This window comes from Chiloscyllium punctatum, chromosome 26, assembly GCF_047496795.1.
Source record: "Chiloscyllium punctatum isolate Juve2018m chromosome 26, sChiPun1.3, whole genome shotgun sequence".
Lineage (NCBI taxonomy): Eukaryota > Metazoa > Chordata > Chondrichthyes > Orectolobiformes > Hemiscylliidae > Chiloscyllium > Chiloscyllium punctatum.
The window spans coordinates 1,799,023-1,818,975 of NC_092764.1; the positions used below are offsets into that span (position 1 = coordinate 1,799,023).

General features: G+C 42.3%; 1 pseudogene; it reads left to right on the top strand.

Annotated features, from left to right (window-relative positions):
- The window catches only part of LOC140453228 (aldo-keto reductase family 1 member B1-like), a 97,856-nt pseudogene that overhangs the window by 42,337 nt on the left and 35,566 nt on the right, over positions 1–19,953 (top strand).

A 19,953-nucleotide genomic window follows, 5' to 3' on the forward strand; every position in this document is an offset into this window, starting at 1 on the left:
AGCCGCCTTTTGTATTCCTAGCTTATTTGCTCTTGTATTTTATTTTCTCTCCACTTAATGCTTTTTGAATTATCCTCAGATTTTTAAATGCTTCCCAATTCTCTGGCCTCCCACTAGTTTTCACTACATTATATGCTTTTTCTTTTGCTTTTGTGCTGTCCCTGACTTTTTTTGTCAGCCATGGTTGTACAATCCTTTCCTTCGAATATGTCTTTTTCCGAGGATAAATTTCTGCTGTATCTCCCGAATTACACCTAAAAATTTCTGCTACTTGCTGTTCCACCATCTCCCCATTAGGTTTCCCTTGCAATCTACTCTGCAACTTCACCCTTGTATCTTTGTAGTTACCTTTACTCAACTGTAATCGTGTTGCATCTGATTCAGTTGTCTTCCCCTCAAACTGCAGCGTGAATTCTATCATAATGTGATCACTGCCCTCTAGGGGGTTCCTGCACCTTAAGCTACTTAAAGAAGTCAGCCTTGTCACTCATCACCAATTCAAAAATTCCCTAATGGGTTCTACTTCTTCAAAACAAACTCTTGCATAAATCCTTTTCCTTGAGATCTGCAACCAATCTGATTTTCCAAGTCCAACTTCATATTGAAGACCCCCATGATTATTGTAATAGTGCCTTTCTTGCATGTCTTTTTTACCTGCTGATTTATTTTCCTTCCCACATCCTGACTATTGCTACTTGCTTGTACACAACTCCCATAAGTCTTTTTTCCCTTTGCAGTTCCTCAAATCTATCTTTCTACATCTTCCAACTCTACATCATACTTGCTATCAATTTAATTTCATTTCTCACTAACAAGGCAACCGCACAGCCTCTGCCCATCTGTCTATCCCTGCAATAGGACATGTATCCTTGGATATTTAATTCCCAGCCTTGATCCCCTGGCACCCACATCAGTGATACCCACAATGTTATTTCCTGCCAATTTTAATCCATGCTACAAACTCATTTGCATTGTTTTATATACTGTGTGCTTTTAAGTGCAACATCCATAATCATGCATTGACTGCCCTATTTTCATAGTTGTCCCCTTATGTGCTGTGCTTGAAGTTAGATTCCTGACCCTTTCCATACTCTCTGACCTATTCATAGAATCCCTACAAAGTGGAAGCTGGCTTTTCCAGCACATCAAGTCTGCACTGACCCTTCGAACAGCATCCCACCCTATCCCTATAGCCCTGCATTTCTCATGGCCGATCCACCTAGCCTGTTCAACACTGAACACTATGGGCAATTTAGCATGGCCGATCCACTAACCGGCATATATTTGGACTGTTGGAGGAAACCGGAACACCCGGAGGAAGCCCATGCAGGCATGGGGAGAATGTGCAAACTCTACACAGACAGTCACCTGAGGCTGGAATTGAACCTGGGTGCTGTGAGGCAATAGTGCTAACTAAATAACACCCAGAACCCTAATCCTATTACTTACTCTAGAAATATTAACAGCCTCTACCGAGCCCTCCCTGCCTTTAAAGCCTTCCATTACTTTCCATGCAACTGAACCCCCCCCACCCCTCCCCCAACTATTTAGTTTAAAGCCCCAGCTACAGAAAGAGTGAAGCAATTCACCAAGACTCTGGTGCCAGCACGATTCAAGAGGAAGCCATTTCATTGGAACAGCTTCCTCCTCCTTCAGTACTGGTGCCAATGTCACGAATTCAAACCCCTTCATCCCAGCCCCATCTTTGAGCTACAGGGTTGCACTATTAATCTTGTTGACCCTGTGCCAATTAGCTTGTGTTTCAAGTCATAATCTGGAGATTATTATCTCTTTAGCTCTACTTTTTAAAAAATAATTTAGCCCCCAACTGCTCATATTTCCTAAGCAGAACCAATTTCCTCTTTCTACTATATCATTGGTACTTATGTGGGCCATGACAAGTGGATCTTTCCCCACCTGCTCCAGGTTCCTCTGCAGCCCAGATGAGATATCCTGAATTTAGACACCAGATAGGCAACACTGCCTTCAGGACTCTCAATCCTGGCCACATAGAACAGTGTTTGTTCCCTTGACTATTTTTATGGACCAGGCCAGACCCCTCAAAACATTTCAAGAAAGTAGCCCAGACCATAATTTTGTAGTTGCTTTAAGCAGTTATAAGGTGGATATTCCAGGAGTGATGCAGGTGCCCCAACCACTCGGGTTTAACAAAACAAATCTTAGCAGGACTTATGGTAAGGTCCTAGGGAGTGTTGCTGAACAAAGAGACCTTGGAGTGCAGGTTCATAGCTCCTTGAAAGTGGAGCCACAGGTAGATAGGATAGTGAAGAAGGCATTTGGTATGCTTTCCTTTATTGGTCAGAGTATTGGGTACAGGAGTTGGGAAGTCATGTTGCGACTGTACAGAACATTGGTTAGGCCATTGTTGGAATATTGCATGCAATTCTAGTCTCCTTCCTATCAGAAACATGTTGTGAAACTTGAAAGGGTTCAGAAAGAATTTACAAGGATGTTGCCAGGGTTGGAGGATCTGAGCTATTAGGAGAGGCTGAACAGGCTGGGGCTGTTTTCCCTGGAGCATCGGAGGCCGAGGGGTGACCTTATAGAGGCTTACAAAATTATGAGGGGCATGGATAGGATAAATAGACAAAGTCTTTTCCCTGGGATCGGGGAATCCAGAACTAGAGGCATAGGTTTAGGGTGAGAGGGGAAAGATATAAAAGAGACCTAAGGGGCAACTTTTTCACGCAGAGGGTGGTACGTGTATGGAATGAGCTGCCAGAGGATGTGGTGGAAGCTGATACAATTGCCATATTTAAGAGGCATTTGGATGGGTATATGAATAGGAAGGGTTTGGAGGGATATGAGCCAGGTGCTGGCAGGTGGGACTAGATTGGGTTGGGATATCTGGTCGGCATGGACGGGTTGGACCGAAGGGTCTGTTTTCATGCTATACATCTCTATGACTCTATGACTCTATACACTAACAAAAGGGAACTGCATATGGAATAACATAATTTATCTGAAAACCCAGTCGACTCTATCGCAACTTAATGATGCTATTCCAAATGCTTGTACTATTCCCATAAATACCCCCTTGGCAAAAATGGTAAAATCAGACACATATTCTTACAGGAGAGATGTCAGAGAGCAAGAGAGAGAGAGGATCAGCATACAGCTGTTTCTTTGACTCGCAGCCTCAAAAAACCGATTGCTTACTAAAACCAAATCAAACCAGAGAAAAGCTGAGCTGGGAGAACAGGCCAGTCCCCTTTCATTGTACAAGTGTTATTTTTTAAACTTGAAAGCCTTTTGCCCTGAGGCAGTGTCTGTTAGCTGTAATCAAATTGGCCATAAAACCTATACAAACCAGATATGTCAAATTCTATGCATTTATGATCCCTTTGGTTTAAAAAGAACACCAAGGACAATCTAATCTTGTTAAAAGAGCAGCATTGTCACACTATACTATTCTGATTACAACCATATTTCTCTTCTCTCCTTCTTGAATAGCTCCCTGTACCACAGGACTATGATCAATTGGCTTACCCTCCCTGCAGCACCTACTCTCATCCACACAGGGAGCAAGAATCTCAAATCTGTTAGACAAGCTCAATGGCTAAGTGTCTGTCAGCATTATCTGCTGAAAAGCTACCTGTCCGTCAGAAAAGTTGTGCAGCAGAAGACCAAGGAAAAGATAGGAAAATACAGGAAAATCTGCAGAGGAAAATCTACAAAGGAGAATTGACAACTGGCTGGTTTTGAGACATGTTTTTTATTTGTAAATCTTAATTGGATTTTTAAAAAATCAGACCAGTATTGTAGAGTGGGAGGGAAAAGATAGGTTTAAGAGAAAGGAGTTATAAATAGTTGTGGTTTTAATATTCTCTGTTGGACTTAATGTATAAAATTGTTAATTTTTACTTTAACTAGTGAAATCTGGGATAGTTCTTTGCCACTTGAAATTCAACAGATTATGGCGTGAGGTGAGCATCTGTGTGTCGGGTTTAAATTAGCAGAGGAGTTCACCCCGTGTCGTAACACAGGCTACAACAAACAATTACTATAGATGTGTCCACTATGAACGACAGTGGGATCCACACCTCCCACATTATGCAGTTACAACACATTGCCTGACCAGGCATTTCTATTTTATTAATTTGTTCTTAATTTTTTTTAACTTGTACCGTTCTTTTAGCTTGTAGCCTGTAAATATTTCCCGTATTTACCTTCAGTTTGAAACTAATCTATAATAGTCAAATTAGTAGCTATCACCATCAATGAACTTACGGTTTTACCTATGATATCACTTTTTTTGCGCCCTTAATCCTGGACTTCAAATTACCTCTGGCTGTCTCACTTTGGATGTGTTCTCTTCCTGATCATGTGACTCTTACTGATGTGGCATCTTATCAAATGCCTTTTGGAAATCTGTGTGAATACATATGCTGGTTCCTCTTTATCTACAGCATTAGTTGCTTTATCAAAGAACCCTTTTAATTATTAGTTTAAAAGTTCTATAAATTGTTGAAATTACACCTAACATATTATGATCATTGTGTACAAGTTGATAATTATCCTGTTTCTTGCTATTTTCACTGATCCATTTCTAAAATATTCAACTTTTAATGTTTTAACATTCTTTCCTTGTCTTTTTATTGTCCAGTTCTTAACTCTTTTTATTTTCTGAATCTCAGTGTATTTGTCTATTTTGTCAACGCCTTTCAAAATGTGGTAAAAACAATGACTGCAGATGCTGGAAACCAGATTCTGGATTAGTGGTGCTGGAAGAGCACAGCAGTTCAGGTAGCATCCAAGTAGCTTCGAAATCGACGTTTCGGGCAAAAGCCCTTCATCAGGAATAAAGGCAGTGAGCCTGAAGCGTGGAGAGATAAGCTAGAGGAGGGTGGGGGTGGGGAGAAAGTAGCATAGAGTACAATGGGTGAGTGGGGGAGGGGATGAAGGTGATAGGTCAGAGAGGAGAAGGTGGAGTGGATAGGTGGAAAAGGAGATAGGCAGGTAGGACAAGTCCGGACTAGCCATGGGGACAGTTACTGAGCTGGAAGTTTAGAACTAGGGTGAGGTGGGGGAAGGGGAAATGAGGAAACTGTTGAAGTCCACATTGGTGCCCTGGGGTTGAAGTGTCCCGAGGCGGAAGATGAGGCGTTCTTCCTCCAGGCGTCTGGTGGTGAGGGAGCGGCGGTGAAGGAGGCCCAGGACCTCCATGTCCTCGGCAGAGTGGGAGGGGGAGTTGAAATGTTGGGCCACGGGGCGGTTTGGTTGATTGGTGCGGGTGTCCCGGAGATGTTCCCTAAAGCGCTCTGCTAGGAGGCGCCCAGTCTCCCCAATGTAGAGGAGACCGCATCGGGAGCAACGGATATTAGTGGATGTGCAAGTAAAACTTTGATGGATGTGGAAGGCTCCTTTAGGACCTTGGATAGAGGTGAGGGAGGAGGTGTGGGCACAGGTTTTACAGTTCCTGCGGTGGAAGGGGAAAGTGCCAGGATTGGATGGTGGGTTGTAGGGGGGCGTGGACCTGACCAGGTAGTCACGGAGGGAACGGTCTTTGCGGAAGGCGGAAAGGGGTGGAGAGGGAAATATATCCCTGGTAGTGGGGTCTGTTTGGAGGTGGCGGAAATGTCGGCGGATGATTTGGTTTATGCGAAGGTTGGTAGGGTGGAAGGTGAGCACCAGGGGCGTTCTGTCCTTGTTACGGTTGGAGGGGTGGGGTCTGAGGGCGGAGGTGCGGGATGTAGAGGGGATGCATTGGAGGGCATCTTTAACCACGTGGGAAGGGAAATTGCGGTCTCTAAAGAAGGAGGCCATCTGGTGTGTTCTGTGGTGGAACTGGTCCTCCTGGGAGCAGATATGGAGGAGGCGGAGGAATTGGGAATACGGGATGGCATTTTTGCAAGAGGTAGGGTGGGAAGAGGTGTAATCCAGGTAGCTGTGGGAGTCGGTGGGTTTGTAAAAATGTCAGTGTCAAGTCGGTCGTCATTAATGGAGATGGAGAGGTCCAGGAAGGGAGGGAGGTGTCAGAGATGGTCCAGGTAAATTTAAGGTCAGGGTGGAATGTGTTGGTGAAGTTGATGAATTGCTCAACCTCCTTGCGGGAGCACGAGGTGGCACCATTGCAGTCATCAATGTAGCAGAGGAAGAGGTGGGGAGTCGTGCCGGTGTAATTACGGAAGATCAACTGCTCTACGTAGCCAACAAAGAGACAGGCATAGCTGGGGCCCATACATGTGCCCATGGCTACCCCTTTGGTCTGGAGGAAGTGGGAGGATTCAAAGGAGAAATTGTTAAGGGTGAGGACCAGTTCGGCCAAACGAATGAGAGTGTCGGTTGAAGGGTACTGTTGGGGACGTCTGTAGAGGAAAAAACGGAGGGCTTGGAGGCCATGGTCATTGCGGATGGAGATGTAGAGGGATTGGATATCCATCATTATATTTGATGTACAGAGTCTTAGAAGTGCACATCTGTCCTCCATTTAGATTGGCTAGTTCTGTCAAAATATTACACTTGATACATCTGATAGATCATCTTGTGTATCCTTCTCTTTAATTCAATAAAAAATTGTAGTAATTACAATTGAAACTTCTAGCTTTGTGCTTATGAACAGGAGGTAGAAATATATTCACCAGTCCATGGGTGTAGGGTGATGGTCCTTTTGTATTTAGAATGTATGCCAATTATTTTGGGAAAACAGAAGCTTTTGTTGCTAACTTGAGCCTGTTCTCTTGTGCCAGTTTAAATACTGTAACATTTAGGAAATACACACTTTTCTGTGTGCTGTGTCTTTTAAATATAATGAAGAAATTGTGATATTGTTGAGTTCTTCCAATTCTATTTTTGAAAGTCCAAATATCTGTAGTACCACATAAGGATCCTAAGGTGCATTTGAAAACAGCTCTCTTCCCACTCTATTATATATGCATATCCTGGGCAATTTCTGACCCATAGCTGCGTCTTTGATTTTTTGGAGATAAAATTCATTTTCCAATTCTGAGTCATTTTTTTGTTAACCGAAGTGTCCTAACTGAATTATAGTGTCATCTGATCTGTCAGGCTGTGGGAATTTTTAAAAAATATTTCTGGCAGCCAGCATATCTCTTTCAGTATTTATACAGAATCTTTCAACATACATTGTCAAAAATAAGTACTACATTGGTGGATTTAGTGCAATAGGCAACTCACTCTTTTTAGCTCATTTTTTTTCCCCTTTGTTCATTCATGGGATGAGGACATCATTGGCTAGGCAGCATTTGTTGCCCATCCCTAATAGTCCAGAGGGCAGTTCAGAGACACGCACATTGCTGTGGGTCTGGAATCACATGTAGGCAAACCAGATGAGGATGGCAGTTTCCTTCCCTAAGGGACATTAGTGAACCAATTGAGTCTTTCCAACAATCGACAATGGGGATTCACGGTCATCTTTAAACTCTTAATTCCAGATATTTATACTGGCTTGGAAAAATCACAGGAATGCAAAGTATGTAAGAATTAAACCATTCTTTATCAAGTAAGTACCCTTGGTGCTGCAGGATTAATTTGTGTCTTTGCCCCTTGTTCCACAGTTGGACCTTTGTCAGTGAGTATCCTAGCATTTTTGTCAATGTCCACTTTAAACCAAAGTGTTCAGGGAAATAAACTTTAAATCAGTAGAAGAAAACAAAGCTTTCCAGCTAGAATGCTAATTGGTTGCAATTATGTTCTGGCCTTCATAGCTAACAAACAGTTGTATCAACCACATAAAAAAATCTCAAAAAAGTAATTAAACTAGACAGACCACTTGGTATTAGGTAAAAACACCCTAGTTCCAAACTTCCAGCTCAGCACTGTCCCCATGACTTGTCCTACCTGCCTATCTTCTTTTCCACCTATCCACTCCACCCTCCTCCCTGACCTATCACCTTCATACCCTCCCCACTCACCTATTGTACTCCATGCTACTTTCTCCCCACCCCCACCCTCCTCTAGCTTATCTCTCCACCCTTCAGGTTCTCTGCCTTTATTCCTGATGAAGGGCTTTTGCCCGAAACATCGATTTTACTGCTCCTCAGATGCTGCCTGAACTGCTGTGCTCTTCCAGCACCACTGATCCAGAATCCACTTGGTATTAACCTAGGCATTGGTAATGACAACAATAAATTCATCACAATTGATCCTGCAAAGTCCTTATTGTGATAGAAAACATTACTGTTTTTAACATAAATTATTTTAAGTTTGACATATGAATTTTGTGTGTCTGAATTTAATAATGAACTTGTAATGGTGATAATTTCTGAGAACTACTTTAGCAGCTCTGAAGATTTTTATTGTTTAGAGTGTTTTATGACTTGTCAAAGTAAACCATTGTGCTTTAATTTGGAGGAGCTAGTGTTGGACTGGGTGGATAAAGTTAAAAATCTCAACACCAGCTTATATTCCTGATGAAGAAGCAATGCTTTGAAAGCTAGTGCCTCCAAATAAACTTGTTGGACTATAATCTGGTATTGTGTGATTTTTAACATTGTGCTTTCATATCTGTTAGAAGTTTAGATTTTTTAAAGCTTCAGGAAACATCCCTTGTTTGGCCAATTCTTTGAATATCCCCATCTTCAATGATGGAAGTGCTCAATATGTTGCAAAAGAGAAGGCTGAAGATTGTTGCAAAAAGATTGTAGTACAGTCACAACTCTGACATCTACCCAACAATGTGGAAAGTTGCCCAGTATGTTTTGTACCCACAATACATAAATCCAACAGTGCCATCATGCATCACTTGTTTATGCTCAGTTTGGGTTTTGCTAGGGCCACTCAGTTCCTGAAATCATTGCAACCTTGGTTCAAACATAAACAGAAGTGCAGGTCAGTGGCTATGAATCCCTGTAGTGAGTAACTTGCTTCCTGATTCCCCAAAGCCTATCCATCGTTCAAAATTATCTGTCAGGATTGTGATGGAATACTCCCTGCCAGCCTGGATGAATGCACCTTCAAATATATTCAAGAAGCTTGAAACCATCCAGGGCAAACAGTTTACTTGAATGGCACCCACCTACCACCTTCAACATTCACTCCCTCTACCACTGATGAACATGGCATCAGTGTGTACCACCTACAAAATGCACTGCAATGACTCACCAAGGTTCCTCCAAATTCTCAGCTTCTCCCATGTAGAAGGGCAAGGGCAGCAAATAGATGGGAACACCACCACCTGCACATTCCTCTCCAAGCCACTCGCCATCCTAACTTACAAATATATCACCATTCCTTCAGTGTCACTGGGTCAAAGTCCTGTAGCTCTCTCCCTAGGGGCATTATGGGTCGACCTACAACAAATGGACTGCAGTGGTTCAAGAAGTTCACCTTCTCTAAGGCAACTAGGATTGGTAATAAATGCTGGTAATACATCCCACCCAGCAATGCTCAAATGCCATGGGTGAAATAAAACAAAACTTACAGCAAGCATTGCGTAGACAGCTGTTTGAACAAGCAGTAATTGAAGGGATTGCATACAACCAAGACAAGGGATTTTGTGCACAGGTGGAGCTGTGTGGCAATAAGAAGTAGTTCTATGGACTATCTAGCTATCATTGATAAAATCCTTTTGCCTGCCAACAGCTGTGATTGATTCTCGGGTAACTGATCAGTTTGAGACTGGAACAAGATAGAGGGAAATATTTTGATCTTCACCTGCGCAGAACCTATCTCTATTCTTTACAGTAAAAATTCATTCTAAACCTGAAAAGAAAAGTCCTCCTTTTGTTTAGTTGCAGTGTAGTAAGCCAGAAACATTTATAGGAGAGACTGAGGACTGGAGATCAGAGTCAAGAGTGTGGTGCTGGAAAAGCACAGTAGGGCAGACAGCATCTGAGGAGCAGGAGAATCAACATTTTAGGCAAAAGCCGTCCATCAAGAATGAGGCTGTGAGCTGAGGAGGTGGAGAAACAAATGGGAGGGAGTGGGGCTGGGGGGAATGTAGCTGAGAGTGCAATAGGTAAATGTAGATGGGGTGAATGGTGATAGGTTGGAGAGGAGGATGAAGCGGATAGGTGGGAAGGAAGATGGACAGGTCACGAGGGCGGTGCCGAGGTGGAAGGTTGGAACTAGGATAAGGTGGGGAGGGGAAATGAGGAAACTGGTGAAATCCACAAACAGCCACCTTGTGTCTCTTGCAAACAAGTAGAAGCATCCAAAGAAAGATTACTGAAGGGCAACTTCTGACTGGCGTAATAATCAGAAGGATCACCTCAGCAATCTATAAATGAACTGCCTTTCAATTTTCTTTCATTACTAGCTTATTTTTAAATGTCACCGTGTGTGTTTGTGTTTAGGGGAGAATACATAATGTATTATAGTTTTAACTTACAATATTTCATTCTGACCATTTATAACTGGTTACCTGTAGCTAGAGTCTAAGTAAGTGTTTAACTAAAAAGTGATTCTTGTTAAGTAGGGAAACCTGGTGTTAAGGTTCACCTCAGCACTGGCTTGTGTTCTCTAGCAACCTTTGTCTAAAAATCCAGTAATTTGGGGAATTTTGTGCAATTATTGTAAAAGCTTTAACTTCAGTGACAACCCTGGGATTAGTGAGGCTTTATTTCCATCAACCTACACCAGTAAGTCATAAATAGAGTAAAGCACATGTTTCCTTTTCTATTGGATAAGGTAAAGTGTGCAGCACCTTCATGCTAAACACAATACACATTTCTTATTCCATGGTTATGGTGTATATTTTGATACGGTTTAATTCTTTTCTTTTTACCAACAGGCTATGGAAAGTTTGGTGGATGAAGGACTGGTGAAATCGATTGGTGTTTCCAATTATAATATTTCCCAGTTGAAAAGACTCCTGTCAGTAGCTCGTATAACTCTGGCAGTGAATCAGATATTTATGTTCTCTATTGGAATGGAACATTACTCTTTCCCAATGTTCTGGCACAGACACATGATCCACCTCATTCCCCAACATCACATCCAGCAGTGCCTCAGTCCTTATTGGACTGAGAATGTAGAACAAGGGACTTCTCTTGAATGCATTTCAAGAATTCCTTCACCCAACTTTTACCATTTAGTCTGTCTTTTTGAATGATAATTTTGTAATTAAGGACTATAGTCCTTGAGCATCTCTTTGATTTCCGTATAGATTTGTTCCCCTCTCATTCACTGCTTGCAGAGTAACAGGATGTTCATATCTATTTTACTACTCAGCTCTAATCAAAGGGATTGCACCTTTAACTCCTTGACATCTTATCTTTCTAACACAAATAATACTACTCACCTACTTCTCTTTTCTCTTTCTCTACTTTCTGAACTCTTTGTATGCTTGTTTTTCTCTTTTTTTCTTAATTCTTTCGTGTGATTTGGATGCTACTGGTAAGGCCAGCAATTGTTCATCCCTCGTTGCTGTTGAACTGTGTGTCTCACTGGGCTGTTTTAGAGGGCACTTAAGAGTCAACCACATTGCTGAGAGTTTAGATTAGAGTGGTGCTGGAAAAGCACAGCAGGTCAGGCAGCATCCAAGGAGCAGGAAAATCGACATTTTGGGCAAAAGCCCTTCACCAGCACCACTCTAATCTAGACTCTAATCTCCAGCATCTTCAGTCCTCGCTTTTGCCACATTGCTGAGAGTCTGGAGTCACTTGCAGAACAGACGAAGTAAAGACAGCAGTTTTCCCTCCCTAAAGAACATTAGTAATCGAGATGGATTGTTTTCTAATTTCATGGACACCCTGAGACTAGCTTTCAATTCCTGATTTAAATAAATGAATTTAAATTCCATTATCTATATGGTCAAACTTGAAGAGAACAGCAAAAAGCAATCTAAAGTTGAACTTCTGAAATGGAAATGGACTTAATTTAGAGTAATGTGACAATAGAATATAGAACATTACAGCACAGTACAGGCCCTTCGGCCCTCAATGTTGTGCCACCCTGTCATACTAATCTGAAGCCCATCCCACCTACACTATTCCATGTACGTCCATATGCCTGTCCAATGATGACTTAAATGCACTTAAACTTGGCGAATCTACTACCATTGCAGGCAGCGCATTCCATACCCTTACTACTCTTTGAGTAAAGAAACTACCTCTGACATCTGTCTTCTACCTATCTCCCCTCACTTTAAAGTTGTGTCCCCTCATGTTTTCAGTCCCCATACTTGGAAAAAGGCTCTCCCTGTCCACCCTATCTAACCCTCTGATTATCTTGTATGTCTCTATTAAGTCACCTCTCAACCTTCTTCTCTCTAATGAGAACACCCTCAAGGCCCTTAGCCTTTCCTGTAAGACATTCCTTCCATACAAGGCAACATCCTAGTAAATCTCCTCTGCACCCTCTCCAAAGCTTCCACATCGTCCTTATAATGCGGTGACCAGAACTGTACACAATATTCCAAGTGTGGCCGCACCAGAGTTTTGTACAGCTGCAGCATAACCTGGTTCCGGAACTCAATCCCTCTATTAATAAAGGCCAAAACACTGTATGCCTTCTTAACAACCCTGTCAATCTGGGTGGCAACTTTCAGGGATCTGTGTACATGGACACCGAGATCTCTCTGCTCATCTGCACTCCCAAGAATCCTATCATTAGCCCAGTACTTTGCATTCCGATTACTCTGGCCAAAGTGTATCACCTCACACTTTTCCACATTAAACTCCATTTGCCAGCTCTCAGACCAGCTTTGCATCCTATCTATGTCTCTCTGCAACCTACTACATCCTTCATCACTATCCACAACTCCACCAATCTTAATGTCATCTGCAAATTTAGTAACCCACCCTTCTAAATCCTCATCCAAGTCATTTATAAAAATGATGAACAGCAGTGGACCCAACACCGACCTTTGCGGTACGCCGCTAGTAACTGGATACCAAGATGAACATGTTCCATCAACTACAACCCTTTGTTTTCTTTCAGCAAGCCAATTACTGATCCAAACTGCTATGTCTCCCACAATCCCATTCATCCGCATTTTGTGTAATAGCCCACTGTGGGGAACCTTATTGAACGCTTTGCTGAAATCAATATACACCACATCAACCAGTTTACTCTCATCTACCTGTTTGGTCACTTTGTTAAAAAACTCAATAAGATTTGTTAGGCACGACCTAGCCTTCACAAAACCGCGCTGACTGTCCCTGATCAGATTACTCTTTTCTAGATGGTTGTAAATCCTATCTCTTATAACCTTTTCCAACATTTTACCAACAACTGAAGTGAGACTCACTGGTCTATAATTACCAGGGTTGTTTCTACTACCCTTTTTGAACAAGGGAACCACATTTACTATCCTCCAGTCCTCAAGCACTATTCCTGTAGACAATGATGATTTGACGATCAATGCCAAAGGCTCGGCAATCTCTTCCCTTGCTTCCCAGAGGATCCTAGGATAGATCCCATCTGGTCCAGGGGACTTGTCTATCTTCACATTCTGTAATAATTCCAATACCTCTTCCTTGTGAACCTCAATCTCTTCTAGTCTAGATGAAAGTATCTCTGTATCTTCCTCACCAACATTTTCATTTTCTATAGTGAACACTGTCGAAAATTATTTATTTAGTGCTTGCCCTATCTCCTCTGACTCCACACACAACTTCCCACTACCATCCTTGATTGGCCCTAATTTAACTCTCGTCATTCTTTTATTCCTGTCATACCTATGGAAAGCCTTAGGATTAACCCTGATCCTATCCACCAACAACTTCTCATGTCCCCTCCTGGCTCTTCTGAGCCCTCTTTTTAGGTCTTTCCTGGCTACCTTGTAACCCTCAAGCGCCTTAACTGAGTTTTCAGATTTTGTCCTAACATAAGCCTTCTTCTTTTTCTTGACCAGGGATTCCACTTCCTTAGTAAACCACGGCTCACGCGTTCTAAATCTTCCTCCCTGCCTGACAGGGACATACTTATCTAGGACACACAGGAGCTTTTCCTTGAATAAGCTCCACATTTTTAATGTGCTCATCCCCTGCAGTTTCCTCCCCCAATCTACGCTTCCTAAATCTTTCCTAATTGCATTGTAATTTCCCTTCCCCCAGCTGTAACTCTTGCTCGGTGGAGTACACCTATCCCTTTCCATCACTAAAGTAAACCTGACAGAATTGTGATCGCTGTCTCCAAAGTGCTCACCTACTTCCAAATCTAACACCTGGCCAGGTTCGTTACCCAGCACTAAATATAAAGTGGCTTCGCCCCTTGTTGGTCTGTCTACATACTGTGTCAGAAAGCCCTCCTGCACACACTGGACAAAAACGGCACGGTGGCACAGTGGTTAGCACTGCTGCCTCACAGCGCCAGAGACCCGGGTTCAATTCCTGCCTCAGGCGACTGACTGTGTGGAGTTTGCACATTCTCCCCGTGTCTGCGTGGGTTTCCTCCGGGTGCTCCGGTTTCCTCCCACAGTCCAAAGATGTGCAGGTCAGGTGAATTGGCCATGCTAAATTGCCCATAGTGTTAGGTAAGGGGTATATGTAGGGGTATGGGTGGGTTGCGCTTCGGCGGGTCAGTGTGGACTTGTTGGGCCAAAGGCCCTGTTTCCACACTGTAAGTAATCTAATCTAATCTAAAAAAAACTGACCCATCTGTAGTACTCATACTGTAGTGATCCCAGTCAATATTTGGATAGTTGAAGCTCCCCATGACAACTACCCTGCCTCTCTCACTCCTATCGAGAATCATCTTTGCTATCCTTTCCTCTACATCTCTGGGACTATTCGGAGGCCTATAGAAAACTCCCAGCAATTGGCGATCTTTAATGGAGAAGTTGATTCAGGTACAGGGGTAGCATGTTCCAAAAGGAAAGAAAGTAGAGGAATTGTAACTAAGGCTCTGTGGATGATGATGAGGTATGGAGAGTGGATTTAATGAAATGGAAGAGAGGAATGATAGATCTCAGGTGAATTCTTCAATTAAGAACCAGAAAACACAAAACTGAGAGGACAAATTGCCAAAGGAAATATTGCCAAAGAGTAATATGAGAATAGAACAGCATTTAACATAAAAGGTGTGGAATCATATTCAAATAACAACCAAAATCAGTGATTGGCGAAAATAGTCTCATCATTCAGCAACCGCAGTAGCACAGTTTGAGGTGGTGAAGGAGTCCTGAAATACAGCATTATGTAGCCTATTTATACATAATTCTTATAGAAATTAAAATTCTATCACTATATTGTTACATTGATTCATCTGTTGTATATACAAAGGTTTGGATGACTTCTGTGCTGGGAAACAGGAGATGGTTTGAACATTTCTTAAATGGTGGCTGTTGCTCCTGATAGGATTAGAGCGTTTGTTCAGTCTGAGCTTGCGTAATTAAGCGGTATTAGTCCCTGTGTCTTTTAAGTTAGTAAAAATACTAGACCTTTTGCTCTAAATAAGTTAAAAATTAGACATGTATTAAATAAAACTATTAAAGAAATTAAACTGATGGCACACAGGTGTGCCATGACGTTTTGTTTACTATTTGCCGTTGTGAGTTTCATTCGTTCGTGCAATTTCACAGAAGTGCTGTTTTGATAGTAAATTTAGTAGCCCTGTTTAATGTACTTAACAAGTAATACTAGTTGGGAAGCTAATATTCTGTAATCAGGGGACAAACTGAATGTTTAAGAAGGAAATTGAAGGGAAAGAACAAGAGAAGTCAAGAAAGACAACTGTATCAATGAGGCAGAAAACTCAGAAAGGGATCATGCTGTCAGGTTGAGTGAAATTGCAGTTGATGGGACGGGTGAGGGCAGTAACAAATTAAAAATACTATACACGAATGCACGAAGCATTAGAAATAAGATGGATGAGCTTGAGGCTCTTTTGGAAATTGGCAGATACGATATTGTGGGGATAACTGAGACGTGGCTTCAAGTGGACAGGGCCTGGGAAATGAATATTCAAGGCTACACATGCTATCATAAGGACAGACTGACGGGCAGAGGGGGTAGGGTGGCCATGTTGGTAAGGGATGATATTCAGTCCCTTGTGCGGTGGGGCCTAGAATCAGGGGATGTAAAGTCAGTATGGATAGAGCTGAGAAATTCTAAGGGTAAAAAGACCCCCTTGGGAGTTATCTACAGGCCCCCAAACAGTAGTCTGGATGTCGGATGTAAGTTGAATCAGGAGCTGAAATTGGCCTGTCGCAAAGATGTTACTACAGTTGTTATGGGGGATTTCAACATGTAGGTAGACTGGGAGAATCAGGATGGTATTGGACCTCAAGAAAAAAATTTTGTGGAGTGCCTCCGAGATGGATTCTTAGAACAGCTGGTGCTGGAGCCTACCAGGGAGAAGGCAATTCTGGATCTGGTATTGTGCAACGAACCAGAATTCGTCAGGGACCTCGAAGTGAAGGAGCCATTGGGAAGTAGTGACCATAATACAATAAGCTTCAATCTGCAATTTGAGAGGGAGAGGGTACAATCAGAAGTGACAATATTTCTGTTCACTAAAGGGAACTATGGCGCTATGAGGGAGGAGCTGGCCAAAGTTCAATGGTGCAATATCTTAGCAGGGATGACAGTGGAGGAGCAATGGTGGATATTTCTGTGTATAATGCAAAGGTTGCAGGATCAGTTCATTCCAAAAAGGAAGAAAGATCCTAGGAGGAGGCATGGGTGGCCGTGGCTGATGAGGGTAGTTAAGAAACATATAAAGTTAAAAGAGAAAAGGTATAACATAGCAAAGATAAATGGGTAAACAGAGGACTGGGAAGCTTTTAAAGAACAACAGAGGATTACTAAGAAGGAAATATGCAGAGAAAAAATGAGGTACAAAGGTAAACTGGCCAAAAATATAAAGGAGGATATTAAAAGCTTTTTTCGGTGTGTGAAAGGCAAAAAATGGTTAAGACTAAAATTGGGCCCTTGAAGACAGAAACAGGGGAATATATTACGGAACAAAGACATGGCAGAAGAATTGAATTGGTACTTCAGATCTGTGTTCACTGGGGAAGACACAAGCAATCACCCTGAGGTAACAGTGGCTGAAGGACCTGAACTTAAGGGAATTTATATTTGCCAGGGATTGGTGTTGGAGAGACTGTTAGGTCTGAAGGTTGATAAGTCCCCGGGGCCTGTTGGTCTACATCCCAGGGTACTGAAGGAGATGGCTCGAGAAATCGTGGATGCGTTGGTGATTATTTTCCAGAGTTCGATAGATTCGGGATCAGTTCCTACGGATTGGAGGGTGACTAATGTTATACCACTTTTTAAGAAAGGTGGGAGAGAGAAAACAGGATATTATAGACCAGGTAGTCTGACCTCAGTGGTGGGAAAGATGCTGGAGTCTATTATAAAGGATGAAATTAGACACAACTAGATGATAGTAACAGGATAGGTCAGAGTCAGCATGGATTTATGAAGGGGAAATCATGCTTGACTAATCTTTTTTTGAGGCTGTAACTCTGAAGATGAACGAGGGAGATCCAGTAGATGTAGTATACCTGGACTTTCAGAAAGCTTTTGATAAAGTCTCACATAGGAGGTTAGTGAGCAAAATTAGGGCGCATGGTATTGGAGGCAAAGTACTAACTTGGATTGAAAGTGGGTTGGCTGATAGGAAACAAAGAGTAGTGATAAACGGCTCCATTTCAGAATGGCATGCAGTGACCAGAGGGGTACCGCAGGGATCAGTGCTGGGACAGCAGCTTTTTACAATATATGTTAATGAAATAGAAGATGGTATTAGCAATAACATTAGCAAATTTGCTGATGATACTGAGCTGGGTGATAGGGTAAAATGTGAGGAGGATGTTAGGAGATTACAGGTGACCTGGACAAGTTAGGTGAGTGGGCAGATGCATGACAGATGCAGTTTAATATGGATAAATGTATTGTTATCCACTTTGGTGGCAAGAACAGGAAGGCAGATTCCTACCTAAATGGAATCAATTTAGGTAAAGGGGCAGTACAGAGAGATCTGGGTGTTCTTGTACACCACTCAATGAAGGTAAGCATCCAGGTACAGCAGGTAGTGAAGAAGGCTAATAGCATGCTGGCCTTCATAACAAGAGGGATTGAGTATAGAAGCAAAGTGGTTCTTCTGCAGATGTTCAGGGCTCTGGTGAGACCACATCTGGAGTACTGTGTGCAGTTTTGGTCTCCAAATTTGAGGAAATACATTCTGACTATTGAGGGAGTGCAGTGTAGGTTCACGAGGTCAATTCCCGGAATGGCGAGACTACCTTACGCTGAAAGACTGGAGCGACTGGGCTTGTATACCCTTGAGTTTAGAAGACTGAGAGGGGGATCTGATTGAGACATATAAGATTATTAAAGGATTGGTCACTCTGGAGGCAGGAAACATGTTTCTGCTGATGGGTGAGTGCCGAACCAGAGGACACAGCTTAAAAATACGGGTAGACCATTTAGGATAGAGATGAGGAGAAACTTCTTCACCCAGAAAGTGGTGGCTGTGTGGAATGCTCTGCCCCAGAGGACAGTGGAGGACCAGTCTCTGGATTCTTTTAAGAAAGAGTTGGATAGAGCTCTCAAGGATAGTGGAATCAAGGGTTATGGAGATAAGGCAGGAACAGGATACTGATTGAGGATGATCAGCCATGATCATATTGAATGGTGGTGCAGACTTGAAGGGCAGAATGGCCTACACCTGCACCTATTGTCTATTGTCTATTAGGGTGACACGGTGGCTCAGTAGTTAGCACTGCTGTCTCTCAGCACCAAGGATCAGGGTTTGATTCCAGCCTCAGGCAACTGTTTGTGTAGAGTTTGCACATTCTCCCTGTATCTGCGTGGGTTTCTTTCGGGTGCTCCACTTTCCTACCACAGTCCAAAGACATTCAGGTTAGGTGAATTCATCATGCTAAATTGCCGCAGTGTTCAGGGATGTGAAGACTAGGTGCATTAGTCAGGGGAAAGGTAGAGTAGTAGGGGAATGGATCTGTGTGGATTACTCTTTGGAGGGTCAGTGTGAACTTGGGCCAAATAACCTGTTTCCACACTGTACGGACTCTATGATTCAGGTCTTGAGAGACTGTTGGTTAGAGCTGATTAATATTATTATAATGTTTCCATAGTTTTGAATGGGTTTTGGAGACACTGTAGTGGTCAGGGTATTGTTTCTGAATAGATTAGTAGTCTTTGATACATATTCAGAGGTAGCTTCTGATATAAATAAATCTGGTAAGGGTTGAAGCTGTGAAGAAATTATGAGTTTGGAAGGATGTTTTAATTTAGTCTATCTTGAAATAGTAAAATGCAGTACAAAAATGCAGTTTTATGAATGAATGAAAATGCATTGTAGTAAACACAAGGAGTTATGATTGAATGAGAATGTGGTTTAGTAGATATAGCTGCTAAGTTAGTTAATAAAGATACCTATAATTCAATATCTCAGAGAACCAGAAGTCTGTCTAATGCCATCAAGAGATGGGGTGGAGCTTATTAGAGGCAAAGAGGCCAATGTATACTTAGATGTGCTGACCAAACTAAAATAATTAATGACTGCAGGTAGTTCTCCTATAATGCTGCAGTTGCGTTCCAGCGAAACCTCACTTAATAGAAAAACACTTTAATAGAAATAACGGGGCCTTATGGGAAAAGTGGAGTTCGGGGCAGACTAGCAAAAAATGTCACTCAGGATCGCTCAAAAGTCACCCAAAGGTCTAACATAAAGTTTCGCACAACCTGAAAGAAGATTGAAATCATATTTATCAACAAAACAAAAGTAAACGCAGTACATATAAAAAAGTAAGAAAACTGCTCTCAGTACAGTGCTTCTCACAGAAAGCTGCTCTGTTATTTGCTGACATTGGTGCTTGCGCAGAACGGCATGAAGACTAGGACTGATGTTGTGCATGTGTGGACATCAGCGCATGCATAGAACGGAGTTGAGATTTTGGTGCGCATGTCAGTGAGTGCACAGAACAAAGTGCGCAAACCAATTCCCAGTAGAATTATGCTATTGCCAACGGAGGTAAGTATTCTTCAAATATCATTTCCTAGTTCTTCAGCGACATTATAGCCAAATTGTACTGCCAAAACGCACTTTCTCCGAGAA